At 35.7% G+C, this 22,957-nt stretch overlaps 1 long non-coding RNA gene across 1 annotated transcript in view; it reads left to right on the top strand.

The window, feature by feature from the left end:
* LOC144580162 (uncharacterized) overlaps positions 1 to 14,489 on the top strand; it is a 168,229-nt gene extending 153,740 nt beyond the window's left edge. The window contains exon 3 of the long non-coding RNA XR_013529218.1: positions 14,368 to 14,489. This is a non-coding gene — a long non-coding RNA (uncharacterized LOC144580162). The remainder of the gene's footprint in view (positions 1 to 14,367) is intronic.
* Positions 14,490 to 22,957: the final 8,468 nt, after the last annotated feature.

The following is a 22,957-nucleotide window of genomic DNA, read 5'->3' as shown; positions in this document are numbered from 1 at the left end:
TGGATATGTTGTGTCACTATTATTCAGTTTAAATAGTTTTTAAATTCCCATCTTGATTTCATTGTTGACCCAATGATCATTCAGAAGCAGATTGTTTAATTTCCATGTATTTGCATTGTTTTGAGGGTTCCCTTTGAGGTTGATTTCCAATTTTATTTCACTGTGGTCTGAGAGAGTGCTTGATATAATTTTGATTTTCTTAAATTTGTTTGAGACTTGTTTTGTGGCCTATTATATGGTCTATCTTGGAGAAAGTTCCATGTGCTGATGAATTGAATGTTTATTTTTCAGCTATTGTGTAGAACATTATGTAAATATCTGCTAAGACCATTTGTTCTAGGATATAGTTTAGGTCAATTGTTTCTTTGCTGACTTTCTATCTTGATGACCTGTCTAGTGCTGTCAGTGGAGCATTGAAGTCCCCCACTATTATTGTGCTACTGCCTGTCTCATTTCTCAGTAGTAATTGTTTCATAAATTTGGGAGCTCCAGTGTTAAGTGCACATATATTTAGAATTGTGATATTTTCCTGTTGGACTAGTCCTTTTATCATTGTATAATGTCCCTCTTTGTCTTTTTGAACTGCTGTTGCTTTAAAGTTTGTCTGACATAAGAATAGCTACTCTTGCTCCACTTTTGATGTCCATTTGCATGGAATATTTTTTTCAACCCCTTTATCTTAAGTAAAGGGTCTCTTGAAGATAGCAGATACCTGGTTGGTAAATTCTTATCCATTCTGTATCTTTTAAGTGGAACATTTAGACTGTTTACATTCAATGTTAATATTGAGATGTAAGGTACTAATATATTACATTCATCCTACTATTTGTTGCCTGAAATACCTTTTTTTTTAATTGTGTTATTGTTTCATAGGTCCTGTAAGATTTATGCCTTAAGGAGATTATTTTATTGGATGATTTGTTTTACAATATAGAGCTTCTTTTAGCAGTCCTTGTAGTGCTGGCTTGATAGTGGCAAATTGTCTCAGCATTTGTCTGTCTGAAAAAGAGAGTATCCTTTCTTCATTTATAAAGTTTAATTTCACAGGATACAGAATTCTTGGCTGATAATTGTTTTGTTTAAGGAGGCTAAAGATAGGACCCTAATTTATTCTAGCTTGTAGTTTCTGCTGAGAAATCTTCTGTTAATTTGATTGGTTTTCCTTTATAGGTTACCTGATGCTTTTGCCTCACTGCTCTTAAGATTCTTTCTTTTCTCTTGAGTTTAGATAATCTGATTGACTATGTGCCTAGGCAATGATCCTTTTGTGGTTAATTTTCCAGATGTTCTTTGAGTTTCTTGTTTTTTTGGGTGGCTAGATCTCTAGTAAGATGGGGAAGTTTTCCTCAATTATTCCCTTAAATATATTTCCAAAACTTAGATTTCTCCTCTTCCTTGAGAACAAAATAATTTTTAGGCTTAATCATTTAACATAATTGTAAGTTTCTTGGTGGCTGTGTTCATGGTTTTAAATTCTTTTTTCTTTGTCTTTGTTGGATTAGGCTAATTCTAAAACCTTGTCTTCAAGCTCTGAAATTCTTTGTTTTACTTGTGTAAGTCTGCTGCTGAGACTTTCCAGCGCATTTAGCAATTCTCCAAGTGTGTCCTTCATTTCCAGAAGTTGTGATTGTTTGTTTATTCTATTTCACTGGAGATTTTTCCATTCATAATCCTGTATTTGTTTTTTTTTTTAATTTCTTTAAGTTGGACTTCACCTTTCTCTGGTGCCTCCTTGATTGGCTTAATAATCAACTTTCTGAATTCTTTTTCTGGCAATTCAGAGATTTCATCTTGGTTTGGATCCATTGCTGGTAAGCTAGTGTAATCTTTTGGAAGTGTTAAAAAACCTTCTCTTGTCATATTACCAGAAGTTTTTCTGTGGTTTTTTTTTTTTCCTTTCTTTTTTGGGTGGACTGTGTCAGAGGGAAGATCTTAGACTCAAGGGCTGCTGTTAAGATTCTTTTGTCCCACAGTGTAATCCTTTGAAGTGGTGCTCTCCCCTTTTCCCAAGGAATGGGGCTTTCCTGAGAGCTGAACAGCAGTGATTGTGATTTCTCTTCTGGATCTAGCTACCCAGTGGAGCTACCAGTCTTTGGGCTGGAACTGGGAGTGTCTGCAAAGAGTCCCATGATGTGATCTCTGTTCAATTCTCTCTGCCATGGATATCATCACCTGTTCTGGTGAATGTAGCAGTGAAACGAAGTGGACTGTGTGAGGGTCCTTGGTTGTATTTTTGCTAAGTGCACTGGTTTTATGTTGGTTAGCCTCCAGTCAGGAGGTTGAACTTTCAAGAGCACCTCAGCTGAGGGTAGTATAAGGATCATTGGGTCATGGACAGGGTTGTAGAGCTCCTAAGACATTATATTCTTTATCTACAGCAACCAGGGCTGGTAGAGAAAGACCATCAGGTGGGAGCAGAATTTGGAGTGTATGAGCTTAGACTCTCCTTGGGCAGGGCTTGCTGCAGCTGCTATGAGGGATGGGGTGGTTCCCAGGTCAATGGAGTTATGTTCCCAGGGGGATTATGGCTGCCTTTGCTGTGTTACACAAGTCACCAAGGAAGTGGGGAAAAGCCGGCAGCCACAGGCCTCACCCAGCACCCATGCAGCCCACAGCTTGAAAGACTGGTTTCATTCCCACCATGCCCCACCTACAGCACTGAGTTGTTTCCAGGTAGCCAGTGAGCAGTGTTGAGAACTTGCCCAGCTATAAGTTCCCCAGCAGAGAAAGCAAGCCAACTCACAGTTCCTCAGCTGCGCCATGAAGCCTGCAGCAGTGATCCACCTCCTTCAAAGGGTCTGCAGATTATCTCAGATTTCCTAGTATATGCCTGTGTTAGTTCTTGGAGCGAAAGTTCCAGTGTGGGTCTCCATATGCTGCTCTGTCTGTTTGAGAGCCTGCAAGTTAGTCCTGCCTCCTATCTGCCATTTTGCCTCTACCTCCCATCAAAAATTTTAAATTGAGACCAAAATGCATTTTTTGTGAGTATTTTTTCTGGGTAAGGGTGGATGCAGAATGGATAGAGAGTTGCATGTATCTAGGTTCAGGATTTTTGCAGAGTGAGCATAATAAAAAAGATAGAGATAATGGAGATGAGAGTATATGCAATGAAATGATTTAAAAAAATGGTGGATAGAATTTAAGCTGGGTATGGTAGGGTGACAGGAGAATACAAAGAATGTAAAGGAGGAGGAGGATAAAGTCCCATTTATGAACTGCTCTGGTCATTAAGTCTAGTTTACCTCTTTAGTTGCTGTTGTAGCCCTTTTATTGCCCAGATACCCCACAATGGCAACATTGGCTCCTACTGAGCAGTTGTGATCAGGGCCATTAGAATGTCCTCAAAAAGAAATGTGAGCTGCCCAGGACCCAGCAGTCATGGAAATGAAACAGCGTAGTGCCTTGAAGTCAAATGCCATTGCAATACGGTTGGCACGCAACCCTGCTTGTGTCCAGGGTTGAACCTAACCCTACCTGCTTCCAATTTGTATGACCTGGAGAGAGAGAGAGAGAGAAAAAATTATCTATCTACCTTATCTATCTATCTATCTATCTATCTATCTATCTATCTATCTATCTATTTATATACACACACACATGTGTATGTATATACTCATTCCTCATGAGAGAACAATCACTACAAACTATGTATTGAGTGTAGTTCTGTGAGTAGGCATGTGTAACTTGTGTTTCACCTCTGTGTGTGTAAGAGTGTATATCATTGTGAACTTGCATGTATCAAATGTCTAGCTCTTCTCATAGGACAGGACAGTTCTGTGATTTGTACTTACTTTCTGCCTTTTTCAAGATACACACAGCTGGCCACCAGAAGAGAGGTCAAAGTACCTGTGTGCCCTTTAGCCTGAGTCAAACTGTCTCCACCAAGCTGTCATATTCATTCGTCTTCAGACTTTCCCATACTGTGCGGTACTCACCCCCCAACCAGATTGCTAAAATGGCAGTATAGCATGGCCATAGAGTCCCATTACTTTACCAGCAACACAGGGAACATTTTTTTCCTGATCAAATGAGATTCAGTTACATGTCAGGGAAAACCAGCATCAGCAGCTTGTGTCATTTAATAAAACCTAAAGTTACAAGTGTCCTGAATAGTTCCCTTAGAAGCTATTTTAAGTGGACAGCCCTTCCTCAGAAAGCCCCGTGAGTGCAGAATAACAGAAGTTAATTTTAGCAAGCACTTTTTAACCTACATTTGGGGACAAAAATGCCAGGAAACCTATTATATAATTGAAGTAAAAAGAAACCCTCTGGGTGTGACAAAAAGTTGTCTGTCTCAAGTTACTGCAAATGGAAAAATGATATACTGAGGAGCTTGGTATTTGAGATATCCAATAGTGAGAAACTTTTATTTGCTGAGAAGGCAAATGAGGGCACCTGGATATTAAAGAACACTTGACACTGTGGGCTGCAAGGCTGCTGGAATGTTCCCATGAGGCATTTATGTTCTCAAGTGGAATTGAGATTCCCATTGGATACAATAATTCCACACCAAAATATGAAGATCAGAAACCAAATTTGTTCATCTGGCAGAACTCCTGAGAATCCCGGATCTGCTTTAAACTTAAGCTCTTTACAAAACAGAGGTGCCAGGTTAAGGTAGTCAAAGTATTACTGTATCTTCCTTGCCTCATTCAGTATTTAGACTATTCAAGCTGATTATCCTCATGGATATCTGACCTGCCACTCTCCTCCACTATCCTGTGTGGCCTACCCATGTTCCTGGCCCCTGCGTCTTCTCAGCTTCAAGTGGCTTCTTCGGTATGGCCGCAGGGTGCCAGTTTGTCCACTGCCTAGTTGCATAGCCTTAGCCAGGCCACAGGATCTCTCTCAAACTGTTTCTCACCTGCAAAGTGAGTGAGTTTGAAAATATCGACTTCCCATTGTTGTTAAGTAAATGAGAAAAAGATAAATACTTAATAAAATATAATATAATTTAAAAATATAAATCTTGCTGAAGATGATCTTTTCACTTCTTTGAAAATAAAACTGGCAACCAGATTTTGACCCTTGTCTACGTTCTGCTTGAATTTAGTAAACATTTTCTTTCCTGATGGAAGGAAATTTCCCTGGCAGATGTTGGTCCTCTTACCCCACTGTCTAGAGCTTTATTAGACATAGCTTTCATTCTTCTGCTGTCTTAGTTTCCATGATCAGTTCACCTACAGTTCCCTGAAATGCTCTGTAAAAGGTGCTAACCTTGTATGTCCTTCTAAAGGTCGCACAGTGCCAGCAACCACTGTTATTTAAGGCATGATAAAAAGTGATACAAAGACGTTCAGTAGTTTATCTTACGATCTTTTTTCGTGTTATTTCATTGGTGATCCACCACAACTTTTGATAGAGGAAATATGATTCCAGATCTTTAGATTGAAAAACTCCAAGACTTGAAGAAGTTAAAGGTGTTGTTTATGGGCTTTCTTTTCTTTACATCGTTGTGTATATCAGAAAATCCAGGCTTTAGCTGCTGGGTTTTAGCAGGTCTCAGATGGCACATACAAGCTGGGTCACTGAAGACAGTTTAATAGATTATTTACAAAGCAGTGGGTAGGGCTCAGCAAGTCCACATGGGATGGTGTAGTACCTCTGGGCTACTAACAAAGAGGATTTGCTACCACTTCAGACATGAAGGGCAAGAGAGAAAGCTATTACAGGAATCTAGAAAGAGCGATATATGGAAAGATGTCAACTCAACATAATCCAGACGGAAAATTTAGTCCAGGGAGTTAATTCTCCAGTTTCATTCTACGTTTCCCTGCCTTTCTTCTTGATTTCTTCCTATCACCTGCATTGCCTGAACACAACTGGAAGCCAGAAGCCAAATTTATCTCTACAGAACAGAGTAGAGATAAATACAGAGTGGAGTCTGTAGGGACAAATAAAATATTGATAGAAAAAAATGATTATATTTGCTCTAGAACCCAGATTCATTCCCTCTTTTTCTCTTTCCTCCTCCTCCTCTCCCTTCTCCCCCTCCTCATCCTTCTCCTCTCCCCTCCTACTCCTTTCCACCTACCACCTCCTCCTCTTCATCTACTTATCCTTCTCCTCCTCCTTTCCCCTTCCTCTTCCTGTTCTTCTCTTTTTCCTTCCTCCTCCTCCTCCTCTTCTTGTCCTTTTCATTCTCCTCCTCCTCCTCCCCTCCCTCCCTCCCTCCCTCCCTCCCTCCCTCCCTCCCTCCCTCCCTTCCTTCCTTCCTTCCTTCCTTCCTTCCTTCCTTCCTTCCTTTTGTTTAGACGGAGTCTTGTTCTGTCACCAGGCTGGAGTGCAGTGGCATGATCTTTGCTCACTGCAACCTCTGCCTCCTGGGTTCAAGTGATTCTCCTGCATCAGCCTCCCAAGTAGCTGGGACTACAGATGTGTGCTACCACACCTAGCTAATTTTTGTATTTTTAGTAGAGACAGGGTTTCACCGTGTTGGCCAGGATAGTCTTGATCTCTTGCCCTTGTGATCTACCCGCCTCAGCCTCCCAAACTGCTGGGATTACAGGTGTGTACCATCGTGCCTGGCTGCTGCTGCCCCCTCCCCTTCCTCCTCCTCTTTCTTTTTCCTCCTCCCCCTCCTTTTCCTTCTCCCTCTCCTCCTCCTCTTCTTTCTTCTTCTTCTTCTCTCTCTATCCCAATTTTTTATTCTAGAATAGTTTTATATTTACAAAAATTGCAAAGAGAGTACAGAGAGTTTCCATATACCATACATCCAGGTTCCTTGCTATTATTACCATTTTACTTTAGTATGGTGCATTTGTAACAACTAATGAATTAGTATTGGTACATTATTATTAACTAAAGTTCATACTTTATTTAAACTGTCTTAGTTTTTATCTGATGTCCTTTTTCTGGTCCAGTGTCCCATTCAGGATACAGCATTACATTTAGTAATGTCTCCTTAGGCTCTGCTTGGCCATAATCATTTCTCAAACTTTGCTTATTTTTTTTTAGCCTTGATAGTTTTAAGTAGTACTGATCAGGTCTTTTGTAGAATATTCTTCTATTGACATTTGTCTGATATTTCTCTCATGATTAGATTCTCTCATGATTCTGGGTTTTTGAGAAGAGAATCACAGTAATAAAGTGCCATTCATCACATCATATCAAGGGTACATAATATCAATAGGACTTATCACTGTTTATATTTGTTATTTATGGTGATCACTGGTGATGGTGATAACCTAAATAAAATAGTTTGTTAGATTTCTCCACTGTGGTGCTGCTCTATTTTTTTTTTTCCATACTGTACCCCTTATAAGGAAATCGCCATGTGCAGCACACACCTAGGAAATTGAGAGTTACGCTTCACCTCTTTAAAGGTGGTGTAGCTATATAAATTATTAGGAGTTCTTTCTCATGGGAAATTTGTCTATTTTCTTTGTCCAATAATTTCTTTATATTCAATAAAAGCCCTCATTTATTTCATCAGAGGATAGTATTAGAAACCAAGATCTGGGCTCTAGGTGTACTTATTGATACTGTGGTATTTCTAGGCTATTTTAGTGAACAGTCAAGGAAGAATCGATGTGCATACTGACTAATCTATATACACATACTGTAAATATTTCTCTAAGTAACTATCCATACCTACATTAAGCTAAGCCTGAATTCATAGTGATTTCTCCAACTCTAATCTTTTACCACCTGGATCATTCTAGCCTTCTGCTATTGCTTATCTGTAACCCTCCAGTATAACAATGAGAAATCTATCAGTCACCATCCACCATCTATTTACTTAATTGTTTAATTCTAGTACACATGTATAGTGGTTTCAGAATTTTATCTTTACCCCCATAGGGAGCTTATCAACTAGAGCACAGGGCTTTTGTAAAATTCTTTTCCTTTAGTCTTATAGAAGCCTCATTTTCAAAATTACTTAGGTCAGCACCCTTTCTTTTACTCTGTTTGGTGAGGTTGTTTCATACATTTGCAATACAGTTAAATTGCCACATTCGGCATTCCATTTTGGGATGCCTAACTTCCTAAGAAAATTATTGCATACCTTAAAGTTCACTATTCATGCTATAAAATTGTATGAGTTTTGACAAGTGCCTAGTGTCATGTATCTGTATCTACTATTGCAACATCATATAGAGTAGTTTTACTGTCCTAAGTATCCCTCGTGCTTCACATATTCAACCTCTCTATCTTTGAAAATGCTGATCTGATTATCATGTCCACAGTTTTATGTTTTTTCAGAGTACCATGCATATGGAATTAAACTATGTGTGCTCTTTTTCAAACTGGCTTTATTCACTTAGCAACACATATTTAAGATTAATCCAAATCTTTGTGTTGCTTGATAGTTCATTTCTTTTTATTGCTGAATAGCATTCTGTAGTATGGATGTACCACAGTTTTGTTTCACCATCCACCTACTGAAGGCCATCTCAGTTGCTTCTGTTTTTTAGTGAGTATGAATAGAGCTTCTATAAACATTTGTACAGAGGGATTTTTGTTGTGAAAATAGTTTTCAAATGAATGTACAGAGGGATTTTTGTTGTGAAAATAGTTTTCAAATGAATTGGGTAAATATCTAGGAGCATGATTACTAGATTGGATGGTAACGGTAAGACTATGCTTAGCTTTGCAAGAAATTGCCAAAATCTCCCAAATTGGATGTACCGTTTTCATTTTTCACCAGCAGCAAATTGAGATTCCTATAGTTCCACAACCTCACCTGTGATTTATATTGTCTTTTTCTTTTTGGGGGATTTTAGGCATTCTAATAAAATATGTAATAGTATCTCATTGTTTTAATTTGCATTTCCTCCCTAGGCAAGTGATACTGAGCATTTTTAATGTACATATTTGCCATCTATATAAATTTATTGCTAAGGTACCAGTTCAAATATTTGCTCATTTTAAAATTAGATTGCTTATTTTCTTATTGTTCAGTTTTAAAAATTGTTTTATATCTTGGATACAAGTTCTTTGTCAGAAACATGTTTTACTCATATTATTTGTCATTCCGTGGCTTGATTTTCATTTGCTTAACTGTCCTTCATGAAGCAGAAATTTTTAATTTTAATAAGACAAACATAGAAATTTTCTTGTCGTAGATCATACTTTTGGTGTTGCACCTAAAATCTTATTACTAAATCCAAGCTCACGTAGATATTTTTATCTACGTGAACTTGGATTTTTCTTCTTGGATTTTCTTCTGGAAGTTTTACACTTTTGCATTTTAAATTTAGGTGTGGGATTTATTTTGAATTTTATTTATTTTTGAGACAGAGTCTTGCTCTGTCGCTTGGGCTAGAGTGAAGTGGTACAATCTCGGCCCACTGCAACCTCTGCCTTTCAAGTTCAAGCGATTCTCCTGCCTCAGCCTCGCAAGTAGCCAGGACTGCAGGTATGCACCATCATGCCCAGCTAATGTTTTGTGATTTTTAGTAGAAACAGGGTTTCACCATGTTTTTCAGGCCTGTCTTGAACTCCTAACCTCAAGTGATCTGCCTGCATTGGCCTCCCAAAATGATGGCATTATGAGTGTAATCCACCGCGCCCAGCCTGAATTTTTTTTGTACAAAACTTAAAGTATGTGACCAGGTTATTTATTTCTTGCGTATGAACATCCAGTTATTCCAACACCATTTGTTGAAAAGGCTAGCCTTTATGTGCTGAGTTGCTTCTGTACAGAAATCACTTGACTTAGCACTAATAAATAAATTCAACAAGGTCTCAAAATACAAAATCAACATATACAAGTTAGTTGTGGTTATATAATTGACAATGAATAATCTAAAAAATAATTAAGAAAATGATTCAATATTTAATAGCAAGTAAAAGAATAAAATAGTATAAAATAAACAACCAAGAAATTAAAAGACTTGTACAGTGAAACTACAAACTGTTGGGGAAAGAAATTAGACAAATAAAAGATACGACATGTTAATGGATTGGAAGATTTAATATTGCTAAGATGTTAATACTACACAAAGCAGTTTACACACTCAATGCAATCCATATCAAAATTTCAAGAAAGTGTTTTGCAGTAATAAAAAAAATTCATTCTAAAATTTACATAAATTTGGCTGAGCGTGGTGGCTCATGCCTGTAATCCCAGTGATTTGGGAGGCTAAGATGGAAGAATTGCTTGAGGTCAGGAGTTCAAAACTAGCCTAAGCAACATAGTGAGACTCCATCCCTATAAAAAAATAATTAAAAAAATATTCAGATGTGATGGCTCATGCCTCTAGTCCCAGCTACTTGGGAGACAGAGGCAGGAGGATGACCTGACCTGGGGAGTTGGGGCTGCAGCGAGCTCTGATTACACCACTGCACTCCAGTCTCAGTGACAGAATGAGACTCTCTCTCAAAAAGAAAAAAAAATCTCCAAAGGATCCCAACTAACCAAAACAATTTTAACAAAGAAGAAAAAATTATATAGAACTCACACTTTCTTATTCAAAACTTACTACAAACTATAGTAATCAAATCTGTGGTACTGACATAAAGACAGACATACTGATCCATGGAAAGAACCCAGAAATAAACATATGGTCAAATGATTCATGCCAAGGATGTCAAGGCCATTCAACAAGGAAATGATAGTTTTTTCAAGAAATGGTTCTGGGAAAATTAGATCGCTACATGCAAAAGAATGAATTTGGACCCTTATTTTACACCATATACAAAAAGTAACAAAATGGATCAAAGATCTAAACATTATAATTAAAGCTATAAAACTCTTAGAAGAAAACATAAGGGAAACTTTTGACATTGAATTTGACAGTAACTTCTTGAATAGAGCACAAAAAGCAAAATCAACAAAAGGAAAAATAGATAAATAAAATTTTAGAGAAACTGAAAACTTTTGAGTCATATTTTATATTGTGAAAAGACAACTAACAGAATGAAAGAAAGTATTTGCAATTCACATACTTATCTTATAAGGGATTAACGCTTGGAATTTGTAATGAACTCATACGACTCAATAGCAATCCAGTTAAAAACACAGACAAAAGGCTTGAAGACACATTTCTTCAAAGAGCATGTACAAATGGCCAATCAGAACAGGAAAGGATGATTAATACCACTAATAATTAGGACAAAGCAAATCAAAATCACAATGAGATACTACTTCATACCACTAAATGGTTATTATTAAAAATAGAGCAAATAATATGTATTGGTGAGGATGTGGAGAAATTAAAACCTTTATGCACTGATAGTGGGAATATAAAATGGTATAGTCACTGTAGAAAACAGTGGTAGTTCCTAAAAAGTTGAACATAAAATTACCCTGTAGTTCAGAAGATTCCTCTTCCAAAAGAATCAAAAGCAGGGGCTCTAAAGGATATTATTATACTGATGTTCATAACAGCATTGTTATTGACAATAGCCAGAAGGTGGCAATGACAAAAATGTCCATTAGTGGATGACTGGATATACACATAGATTTGAATATTATTCAACATTAAAAAGGAAGGAATTCTGATGTAAGCTGCAACATGGATAAGCCTTAAATACATTATTTAAGTGAAATAAGTCAGAAAAAAATAACAAATATTGTTTGATTCCACTTATATGCCTAGAATAGTCAAATTAATAGAATAGAAGGTAGAATTTTGGTTAGCAGGGACTAAAAGAGGAAGAGGTAATGGGGAGTTATTGTTTAATGGGTAGAGAGTTTCAGTTTGAGATGAAAAAACTTTAGAGATGGATAGTGGTGATGATTTTACAACCAATGTGAATGTAATGAGTGCCACTGAATTGTACACTTAACATTTATTTAAATGGTATATTTTTTGTTATGTATATTTTACTACAACTTAAGGGAAAAACATCCGTTGGCTATATTGCAGGGTTTGTTTCTGAGTTCTCTATTTTGTTTTATTGATCCCTGTGTCCATTCTTTCATCAATACCACGTTGTCTCGATGACTGTAGCTTGTAGAGTAATCTTGAAATTGGGTCGTGCTCTTCTTCCAACTTTCTTCTTTGGCAATGTGCTTTTCTTCTAGATGGTTTTTCCTTTCATATAAACCAATATCGAGTATTCCAATTCATGAGCATAGTTTATCTTTCTATTTATTCATTCTTTGATTTTTCTTTCATCAGTGTTTTGTACTTTTTCTCATATACTTTCCTGTAAATATTTTGTTAAGATTTTACCTAACATACTGCTGAAGTATTTTATTTGTTATCAATGTTATTGTAATTTTTAAAATACAAAACTCCAGTTGTTCACTACCAATATATAGGAAACCAACTGGCCTTTGCATATTTACCTTGTATCCTGTGACTTTGGTACATTTTCTTCAGAAGTTTTTTTTTTTCCTATAGATTATTTTAGGCATTTTCTACTTAGACAATCATGCCAGTGATAAATTAACATGGTTTCATTTCTTCCACATATGTATATTCCTTTTTCTTTTGTTATTACCCTAATGAGGGCTTCTAGTACAATATTGAAGAGAAATTATGAGACAAAATATTCTAGTCTTGTCTCCAATCTCGGGAAAATAACCAGTTTCACTATTATGTATGACGTTACCTACGGGTTTTTGTAAATGCTCTTTATTTATGAGAAAGTGTCCTTCTAAGTTTGCTAATAGTTTTAAACATGAATGTGATTTTGTATTTTATCACATGCTTGTGTGTGTCAGTTGGGAAAGTCATACAATATTTCTTCTTTGCCTTATTAATATGGTATATTGCATTAATTTTTAAATGTTTCAGCAGCCTTGCATAGCTAGAATAAATTTCATTTTTTTCCTGTGGTGAATGATTATTTTAAAACATTGTATTTAATTTGCTAATATTTTATAGTATTAAATTTGCTAACATTTTGTCTAGGTTTATGAGAGACATAGTTTTCCTTTTTTTCTACTGTAAAAAAGAAAAACTTTTTTTCTCTTATATGGGTTTGGTATTAGGATAATGCTGATTTCAGAGAATGAGTTAGAAAAGGATGCCACCCCTTTTATAATCTAGAAGAGACTGTGGAGAATTGGTATGTTATTCTTTAATGTTGAGTAGCTTTCACCAGAGAAACCATCTGGGCCTGGTATACTCTTCTTTTTGGAAGGTTGCTATAAATTCAGTTTAATTTTTTAGTAGCTACAGAACTGTTAAAGTTACTTATTTCCTGATGTGGGTTGTAATAGTTTGTATATTTCATAAAATATGTCATTTTCATCTCGGCTATCATTTCATTTGACATGAACTTGTTTCTAGTTTTCTATCCTTGTAACGTCCATGACATCAGTAACGATGATTGTTCTTTCATGGTTCGTATTGGTAATTTGTGTCCTTTCTTTCTTTTCTTCTTGGTTAGCTTGACCGGGTGTTTAACAATTTTGTTTCTCTTTCCAAAGGATCAGTTTTTGCTTTTATTGATTTTCTCAGTTACTTTCCTGTTTTCAATTTTATTGACTTCTGCTCTAATTGTTAGCATTTGTTTTCTTCTGTTTCCCATAAGCTCAAATTGCTATTTTTTTCTCTAGTTTACTAAGATAAAACTTAAAACATTGATTTTAGATTTTTCATCTTTTTGTTATTTGCATACATTTATGAGGTACAAAATATGCATATATAGCAAAATTATACTAACATGGATGTACTACATGGGTGTACTGTGTAGTGGTGAAGTCAAGAGTTTTAGTGTATTCATCACCAAAATAATGCACATTGCACCCATTAAGCAATTTCTTATTATCCACCCCTTCTCACCCCCTCAGCCTGCCAGCCTCCATTATCTATCTAGTCCACGCTCTACATCCATGTGTATACATTATTTAGCTCCTGCTTATAAGTTAGAACCTTCAGTATTTATCTTTCTGTGCCTGACTTGTTTTACCTAAGATAATGGCCTCAAGTTCCATCCATGCTGCTGTAAAAAGACATAATTTTATTTTTCCCTATAGTTAAATAGAATTCAGTTGTGCCTATATACCACACTTTCTTTATCCAGTCATTCATGGATGGACACTTCGATTATGTATCTTTGTATTGTAAACAATCTGGTAATATACAAGTGCAGGCATCCTCTGGATATAATAATTTCTTGAACTGTGGATAGATACCCAGTAGTGGGATTGATAGATCAAATGGTAGTTCTACTTTTAGTCTTTTCAGAAGTCTCCATGCTATTTTCTGTAGAGATTATACTACTTTGTATTACTACCAACAGTATATAAATGTTCCCTTTTCACCACACCCTCACCAAGGTTTATTTATTACTTTTACAATAGTAAGCATTCTGACTGGTATAAGATGGTATTCTCTTCAGTTTCAATTTACATTTATCTAATAATTAGTGATATCGAGCAGTTTTTAATAAACGAATTGGCTACTTGTATATATCCTTTTGAAAAAAATGTCATGTTCTTTGCCCCTCCCTCTTTTTTTTTAGACGGAGTCTTGCTTTGTTGCCAGACTGGAGTGCAGTGGTGCCATCTCGGCTTACGGCAACCTCCACCTCCGGGTTCAAGTGACAAGCGATTCCCCTGCCTCAGCCTCCCGAGTAACTGGGACTACAGGTGCGTGCTACCATGCTTTTGCCCACTTTTTAATGGGATTATTAGGGTGTTTTTGTTGAGCTGTTTGAATTCCTTGCAAATTCTGTATATGCGTCCCCTGTTGGAGGAATGGTTTGCAAATATTTTCTCCCGTTCTGCAGGTTGTTTGTTCCTCTGTTGATTATTTCTTTTGCTGTGCAGAAGTTTTTTAGTTTAATTAAATTTTGTTTGTCAATTTTTATTTTTGACATCTGTGCTTTTGAGGTTTTAGTCTTGAATTTTTTGCCTAGACCAATTCTAGAAGAGTTTTCACAATGTTTTATTATAGTCTTTTTATAGTTTCAGGTCTTATATTTAAGTATTTAATTTATCTTAATTTCATACATGGTGAGAGACAGGAGTCCAGTTTTATTATTTGTGTATGGCAACCTACTTTTTTCCAGCACTTCTTATTCAAAAGGGTGTCTTTCCCCAGTGTAAGTTCTTGTTAATTTTGTCAAAGATCAGTTGATTGTAAATATGTGGCTTTATTTCTGGATTCCTTATGCTCCATTGATGCGTGTGTCTGTTTTTATCCCAGTATTATGCTGTTTTGGTTGTGATAGCCCTGTGGTATGGTTTGAAGTTAGGTCATGTGATACCTCCAGCTTTGGTATTTTTACCTAGAATTTCTTTGGTCATTCAGTCTTTTTTTTTTTTTCTCCATATAACTTTTAGAATTTTTTTTCTGATTCTGTGAAAAATGACATTGGTATTTTTGACAGGAATTGCATTGTATCTGTAGATTGCTTTCAATGATATGGTCATTTTAACAATATTAATTCCTCTGATTCATAAGCATGGAATGATTTTCTATTTGTGTTCTCTACAATATCTTTTATCAGTGTTTTGTAGTTTTTCTTGTAGAGATCTTCTATCTCTGTGATTAAATAAATTCCTAGGTATTCTCTTTTATAGTTAACTGTAAATGAGATTGCCTTTTTTTTTTTTTTTTTTTTTTTTGTGATGGAGTTTTGCTCTTGTTACCCAGGCTGGAGTGCAATGGCATGATCTCGGCTCACCACAACCTCCGCCTCCTGGGTTCAGGCAATTCTGCCTCAGCCTCCTGAGTAGCTGGGATTACAGGCATGTGCCACCATGCTTAGCTAAATTTTGTATTTTTAGTAGAGATGGAGTTTCACCATGTTGACCAGGATGGTCTCGATCTGTTGACCTCGTGATCCACCCACCTCGGCCTCCCAAAGTTCTGGGATTACAGGTGTGAGCCACCGCGCCTGGCCGAGATTGCCTTCTTAATTTAGTTTTCAGCTAAATCATTATTGGTGTAGGGAAATGATATTTCTGTATGATTATTTTTTATTTCAAAACTTTATTGGTGTAGGGAAATGATACTTCTGTATGATTATTTTTTATTTCAAAACTTTATTGAATTCATCTATTAAACCCAGGAGTTTTTTGGTGGTCTTCAGTGTTTTCTAGAAATAAGATAATATCAGCATACAAAGATAATTTGATTTTTCTTCTTTTCAATTTGTATGCCTTTTATTTCTTTCTTTTTCCTGATTGCTCTGGCTAGAACTTCCAGTACTATGTGGAATAGGAGTGCTGAAAGTGAACATCCTTTTCTTCTTCCAGTTCATGGAGAAAATGCTTTCAACTTTTCTTGTCAGCAGCATGTTGACGATGGATTTGTCATATACAATCTTTACTAATTTGATGTATGTTTCATCTAGATCTAATGTGTTGAGGGTTTTTTTTCATGAAGGAGTGTTGATTTTATGAAATGCTATTTCTGTATGTATTGAGATAATCATATGATTTTTGTTCTTAATTCTATTCATGTGATATATCAAATGTATTGATTTGCATATGTTTAACCATCCCTGGGCTAAAGCTGTTGGTCATGGTGTATTATGTTTTCATTATGCTATGGGATTTGGTTTGCTAGTATTTTGATGATGATTTTTGTGTCTATATTAATTAGGAATATTGGTCTGTAGTTTTGTTGTTGTTGTTGTTCTTTGTCTGTTTTTGGTATCAGGGTGATACTGGCCTTGTAGAATTAGTTAGGATAATTTTCTCCTCTTTGATTTTTGGAACTATTTCAAAAGGATTGGTATTAAATCTTCTTTGTATGTTTGGTCAAAAATCCCATGAATCCATCTGGTCCTGGGATTTGTTTTGTTTTGTGGAAATATTTTAGGTACTGATTCAATCATATTGCTCATTATTGGTCTGCTCAGGTTTTCAATTTCTTTTGGTTAAACCTTGGGTGGTTGTATGTTTGCAGAAATTTATTCATTTATTTTAAGTTTTCTAGTTTGTGAGTGTACAGTGTTGACAGTAGTCTCCAAGAATCTTTTGTATTTCTGTGATAGCAGGTGTAATCTCTAAGTTTTCATTTCTAATTTTGGATATTCTCTCTTCTTTTCCTGGTTAGTTTAGCTAGTAGTTTATAAATTTTATCTTTCTTTTTTTTGGAGATGGAGTCTTGCTCTGTCGCCCAGGCTGGAGTGCAGAGGCACAATCTTGGCTTACTGCAACCTCCGCCTCCTGGGTTCAAGCAATTCTCCTGCCTCAGCCTCCCGAATAGCTGGGACTACAGGTGCACATAGCCATGCCTGGCTAATTTTTTGTATTTTAGTAGAGACAGGGTTTCACCATGTTGCCCAGTTTTTCTTGAATTCCTGAGCTCAGGCAATCCACCTGCTCCAGGCTTCCAAAGTGCTAGGATTACAGGCTTGAGCCACTGTACCCAGTGCAATCTTGTTTATCTTTTAAAAGAACAAACTTTTCATTTCATTGACCTTTTATTTTTGTCTCTCGTATTGTTCTTTGATTGTTGATGCTTATTTTCTTCTGCTAACTTTGTGTTAGTTTTATTCTTGTTTTATGGGTTCCTGGAGGTGCAGCATTAGGTCATTTATTTCTGATTTTTCTACATTTTTGATGTAGGCACTTACTACTATGAACTTCCCTCTTAGCACTGCTTTTGCTGCACTCTAGAGGTTTATTTTAATGTTGTATTTTGTATTTTGCCTGTTTCAAACAATTTTAAAATTTGCATCTTAATTTCTTCCTTGACCCAAAGTTCATTCAAAAACATGTTATTTAATTTCCATTGATTTATATAGTTTCTGAAGTTCCTCTTGGTGTTATTTATTGTTTTATTCTGTAGTTATCTGAGAAGATATTTGATATGATTTCAACTTCTTAAAATTTATTGAGACTTGTTTTGTGCCCTAACACATGATCTATCTTGGAGAATGTTCCATGTGCTGATGTGAAAAATAAATTCTACAGTTTTGGGGTAGAATGTTCTAAAAATGTCTGTTGTGCTCTTTTGGACTAAAGTTCAACTTATGTTAAGTGTTATTTTTGTTTATTTTCTGTCTTGATCTGTGTAATGCTTTTAGTGGGGTGTTAAAAGCCATGAATATTATTATATTTTTGTCTGTATCTTTCTTTAGGTTTAGTAAGATTTGTTTCATGAATTTGGTTGCTCCAATTTTGGGTGCATATACTGTTATCATTATATACTTTTCTACTTGCCTTTTTTGTTGTTTTGTTTTGTTCCTGATTTATCTGACGTAAGTATAGCTATTCCCACTTAACTTGGATGTCTGTGTGTGTGGAATATGTTTTTCCACCCTTTACTTCCAATTTTTATGTACCTTTACTGCTAAGATGAATTTCCTGTTAGTATATAGCTGAATCATGGTTTATTTCATTCATCCCACATGTCTAAATCTTTCATATGGAGCATTTAATTTATTTATTTTCAAGATTAATATTAATATATGAGGTTTCTGTCATATTGTTAATTGTTACCTAGTTGTTTTTCAATTATTTCTTTTCCTCAGACTGTCTTTGCGATTTGGTGGGATTCTGTCATGTTGCCACTTGACTTCTTTATTTTCTTCCTTTGTGTGATTGTTTTACAAGACCTGTGTGTTTTATACTTTCACGTGTTTTTATAATAAAAAATATTGACTTTTCATTTTCATACTTAGGACTCTTTGGAACATTTTTTTGTATAGCCTGTCTACTGGTGACAGCTTCCTTAGTGTTTGATTATCTGGGAAATACTTTATTTCCTCTTCATTTATGAATCTTAATGTAGCTGGATATAAAATTTGTGCCTGGAGGTTGTTTTTCTTTTAGCATTTTGAAAATGCCATCTCATTTAATTTTGACTCGTAAGTTTTCTGCTGAGAAGTCTGCTGTTAGTCAGATGGAGTTTCCTGTATAGGTGACTAGACGCTTTTGTCATGCCAATTTTAAAATTCATTAACTTTAGCTTAACTATCTTTGACTTTAAATAGTCTGATTACACTATGTTGTGGTGAAATTTTTTTACAATGTATTTTTCTGGAGATCCTTGTGCCTTCTGTATCTGAATGTCTAAGTCTCTTGTTAAACTTGGGAAATCTTTATCACTTAAAAAAATAGGCCATAAATATAATGATTATATATGTATAAGTATATACATATGTATGATAAATAAATACAAAATTCTGAGCTTTTCAATTTTTTTTCCTTCTTGAGAATATTGATAATTTGTTAAGTCTCATAGCTGTATGTATTCTCATATGTCTCAAAGGCTTTGCTTATTATTTTTTATTTTTATTTATGTTTATATTTTTCTGATGATTATTTCAAAAGACCCATTTTTAAGTTATGAAAGTCTTTCTTCTGCTTGGTTTAGTCTATTTTTAAATATTTCTAATGCATTTTACAATTCCTTCAATAAACTTTTCACTTTCAGAATTTCTGTTTTGTTTTCTTATGATATTTATATCTTTGATAAATTTCCCATTTATATCCTGAATTAATTTTCTAATTCCTTTGTATTCATTTTCATATTTCTTTTGCATCTCATTGAGCTTTAAAATCAATATTTTAAAATTCTTTATCTGGCATTCTAAGATTTCTTTTCTTTTTTTGTTTTTGATTAGGATCTATTGCTTAAATTACTGTGATCCTGTGAGAGTGTCATATACATCGCTTTTTCATACTTCCTGTATATTTACTGGCTTCAGCATATCTGGAGTAGCAATAGCTTTTTCTTATTTTTGAATTTACTTTTTTTGGGGGAGACATTTTTCTTGATGCTGTGACGATGTTGCATGTTGGGTAGGGTGATTTGACTTTGCTTCTGGGTGCATGCAGTGGTAAAGAGACTGTAATTTCCGTGACTATAATTAGCCTTACTATGATGACTTTCTCAGATGAAAGTTGTAGTAGCAGTGAGAAGATTTATGACTTTCTGAGCAGCTGGTATGGTGTAAGCAGTGAGGTTAACAGTGGTTGTGAGATTTTTTTCATTCCTGAGCAGCATGCTGTTGTGTCAGCAGTTGTAATGGGCTGTGTGGGCATACTTCTAGTAGGTGGTGCTTGCAAGTAAGAACCACTGAAGTGGTAGCAGTAAAGTTTGTGCCCAACCCCCGTTAGCCAAAAAAAAGTGCTCAGGTAGTGAATCGGGCCATGGATCACCCAGGACCCTGGGTCCCATGCTTTGTTTGGAGGTGATACAAAGCTAGGCAGAAATGGACCAGAGAAGCCTGCAGTCAGGTTTTTCAATGGCAGGTACAAGCACTAGTCTTGATAAGTGCAGTGAGGTACTACTCAGGTCTCTGGCAAAATATCGAGGTGAGAGGCAATTGCTGCTGCACCAGGGTGTCAGCAAGGAGTCCTAGTAGCATAACCTTTGCTAGTGGGAATGAAACCTACTTTCCTTACATGCTCAGACCTGAGGGGCTCGCTCCCCTATTTCAGCTGTGCAGTCTCAGGTCTTAGGCGTCACTGTCACCACCATTGTCAATAACATGACTCCCTGGGCCACTCTTTCTGCTCCAAGCCCAAGGGTAGTGGAGAGTCTAGTTCTAGTACCAGCAGTTGAAGCCCACACTGCACTCATACTTCAGTTCTGGCTGTGGAAGCCCCACCACTGCTATAGCCTCAGTTCTCCATGCCCCAGCCTAAGTGTCTCTAATGCCAAAAACTGCCACTGTTACTAGTTCCCAGGACCCAGCAGATTGCTAAAAGCTAGGATAAAATATAGTATTCTCTGGTAGGTGCTCAGGTCTGGGGGAGTGTATGGAACACTTTCCAGAGTAGTTTCTTCCCACAGTCTCCTGGCTACTCCCCAAGTTAGATCCAGGGCTAGGGAGGGTCAAGGTTCTCTCCTAAGGCCTGGATTGCATAACTCCCCTGTGGGAAAGTGGACCTCAGAGACACACCCACTTCCATTTTGAGGATTCACACTCTGTTTTCAGCTAGTCCTGGCCACAGGGTTTCCTGTTCTTTTATTCCTTCTTAGATTCCAGTGTTTCCTTTTGCTTTTCTGCTTAACTCTTGTGTTTCTTCTTGACTGAATTTGCAAAAAGTTATTGGACACACATCATTTTGTTTCTTCTAAGTCGACGAGGCATGCTTGAAAGGCCTCTAGTCAATCCTCTTAAAAAGAAACAAACACCTCTCTTTTCCAATATATATATTTAAAGCTAAGAATTTCCCTCTAACCACTGTTTTTGCCTCATTCCACAAATTTTGATGAGTTGTGTTTTCATTTTAATTTCACTCAAAATGTTTTAACTTTCATTTGAGACTTCTTTGACATATGGGTTATTGACAATTGTGTCATTAAATTTCCAAATATTTTCCTGTAAACTTTTTGTTACTGATTTCTGATTTAATTTCTAAGACAATATTTCATGTAATTTCTTTTCTTTAAAACTTATTAAAGTTTGTTTTAACTTTTTGTTGATACAGAATGAGGTATATCTTACTAAATACTCCATGTGAGCTTGAGAATATGTATTCTGCTGTTGTTGGAAAAAAAAATTCTATAAATGTCAATTAAATCAAATGAATTGATAGTAATTCAGGTCGTCTATATTCTTACTGCTTTTTAATTTGTTGTTGTTAATCAATGAGAGCTTCTTATGTTGCTCAGGTTGGCCTTGAACTCATAGCCTCGCCTCCTCAAGCACCAAGACAACTGGCACGAGCCACCGTGGCTCCCTATTCTTATTGCTTTTATGTTCTCTTAATTTATTAATTACTGACAAAAGTGTTGAATGTCGAACTATTATGGTGGGTTTTTCTATTTATCTTTTCAGTTCTGTCAAATTTTGCTTCATATATTTTGACACCTTGTAGTTAGGTAAGTATATGTTTAGAGTTGTATGTTTTCTTGGATAATCAGCCTCTTCATCATTATGTAATGCCCCTTTCAGTTGCTAAAAATCTTCCTTGTCTGAAGTTAGATTTGTCTGAAATTAATATAGCTACTTCTGCTTTTTATTATGTGGATGGAGATATCTATCTATCTATATCTATCTATCGATATCTATATATATAGATAATTTAAGTGTACAGTTATATGGCAGTAAGTACATATACTTTGTTGTACAACCATCACTACCATCTGTTTCCAAAATTTTTAATATTCCCCAACTGAAACTCTGTAGTCATTAAATATAAACTTTTCATTCTTCACTCTCCCATGCCTGGTAAACCGCTATTCTGCTCTCTATGAATTAGACTACTCTAGGTACCTCGTGTAAACCGCTATTCTGCTCTCTATGAATCAGACTACTCTAGGTACCTTGCTTAAACCACTATTCTACTTTCTATAAATTAGACTACTCTAGGTACCTTGTGTAAATAAGTTTACACAATATTTATCCTTTCATGAATTGAGTATTTTACTTGGCATAATGTCGAGGTTAACTCATGTTGTAGCATGTGTCTAAATTTTCTTCCTCTTTAAGGCTTAGTGATATTCTACAGTATATATATAGCACATTTTGTTTGTCTGTCCATTCATCAATTGATGGGCACTTGGGTTTTTTCCATCGCCTTATTTTTAACCTACCCAAATCTTTAAAGTCAGTTCCTTACTCACAAGATATAGTGGGTCTTGTTTTTAAATCCACTTTGGCAATCTCTGTCTTGTAATTCGTGTTTTTAAACCAATAACATTTTAAAATAATTATTAATATAGTTGGATTAATACATAACAGGTTTGTAACTGTTTTCTATCCATTGTATTTATTCTTTGTTTCTTTTTCTGTCGATTCTGGTTTTAAATGAATATTTGATATAATTCTATTTTATCTCCTCTCTAGCATACAAATTATACACCTTTAAAACATTTGTGTTTGCCCTAGAGTTTATAATATGTATTTATAATAATCTAAGTTCACCTTAAAATTACATTAAGCTACTGTATATGTTGTGATATACCTTGTAACACATTTCCAATTCTGTCTCCCATTCCTTGTGACATTGCTATAATCACCCAGTACATCACTACTATCATTGTTTTAAATAGATAATACTTGAGATAAATTTTATTTCAGTTTTTAAAAGTGCCTTTACTTCAACTCTTATATCCTATCAGCTTTGTGATATAACACCTCACAAATTTTACATCTTGGTCAGCATAGTTTAGTGGACCATATCCCATTCTAAATT

This window comes from Callithrix jacchus, chromosome 18 (genome assembly GCF_049354715.1).
Source record: "Callithrix jacchus isolate 240 chromosome 18, calJac240_pri, whole genome shotgun sequence".
Taxonomy (NCBI): Eukaryota; Metazoa; Chordata; class Mammalia; order Primates; family Cebidae; genus Callithrix; species Callithrix jacchus.
This window is presented reverse-complemented; position numbering and strand designations above follow the sequence as displayed.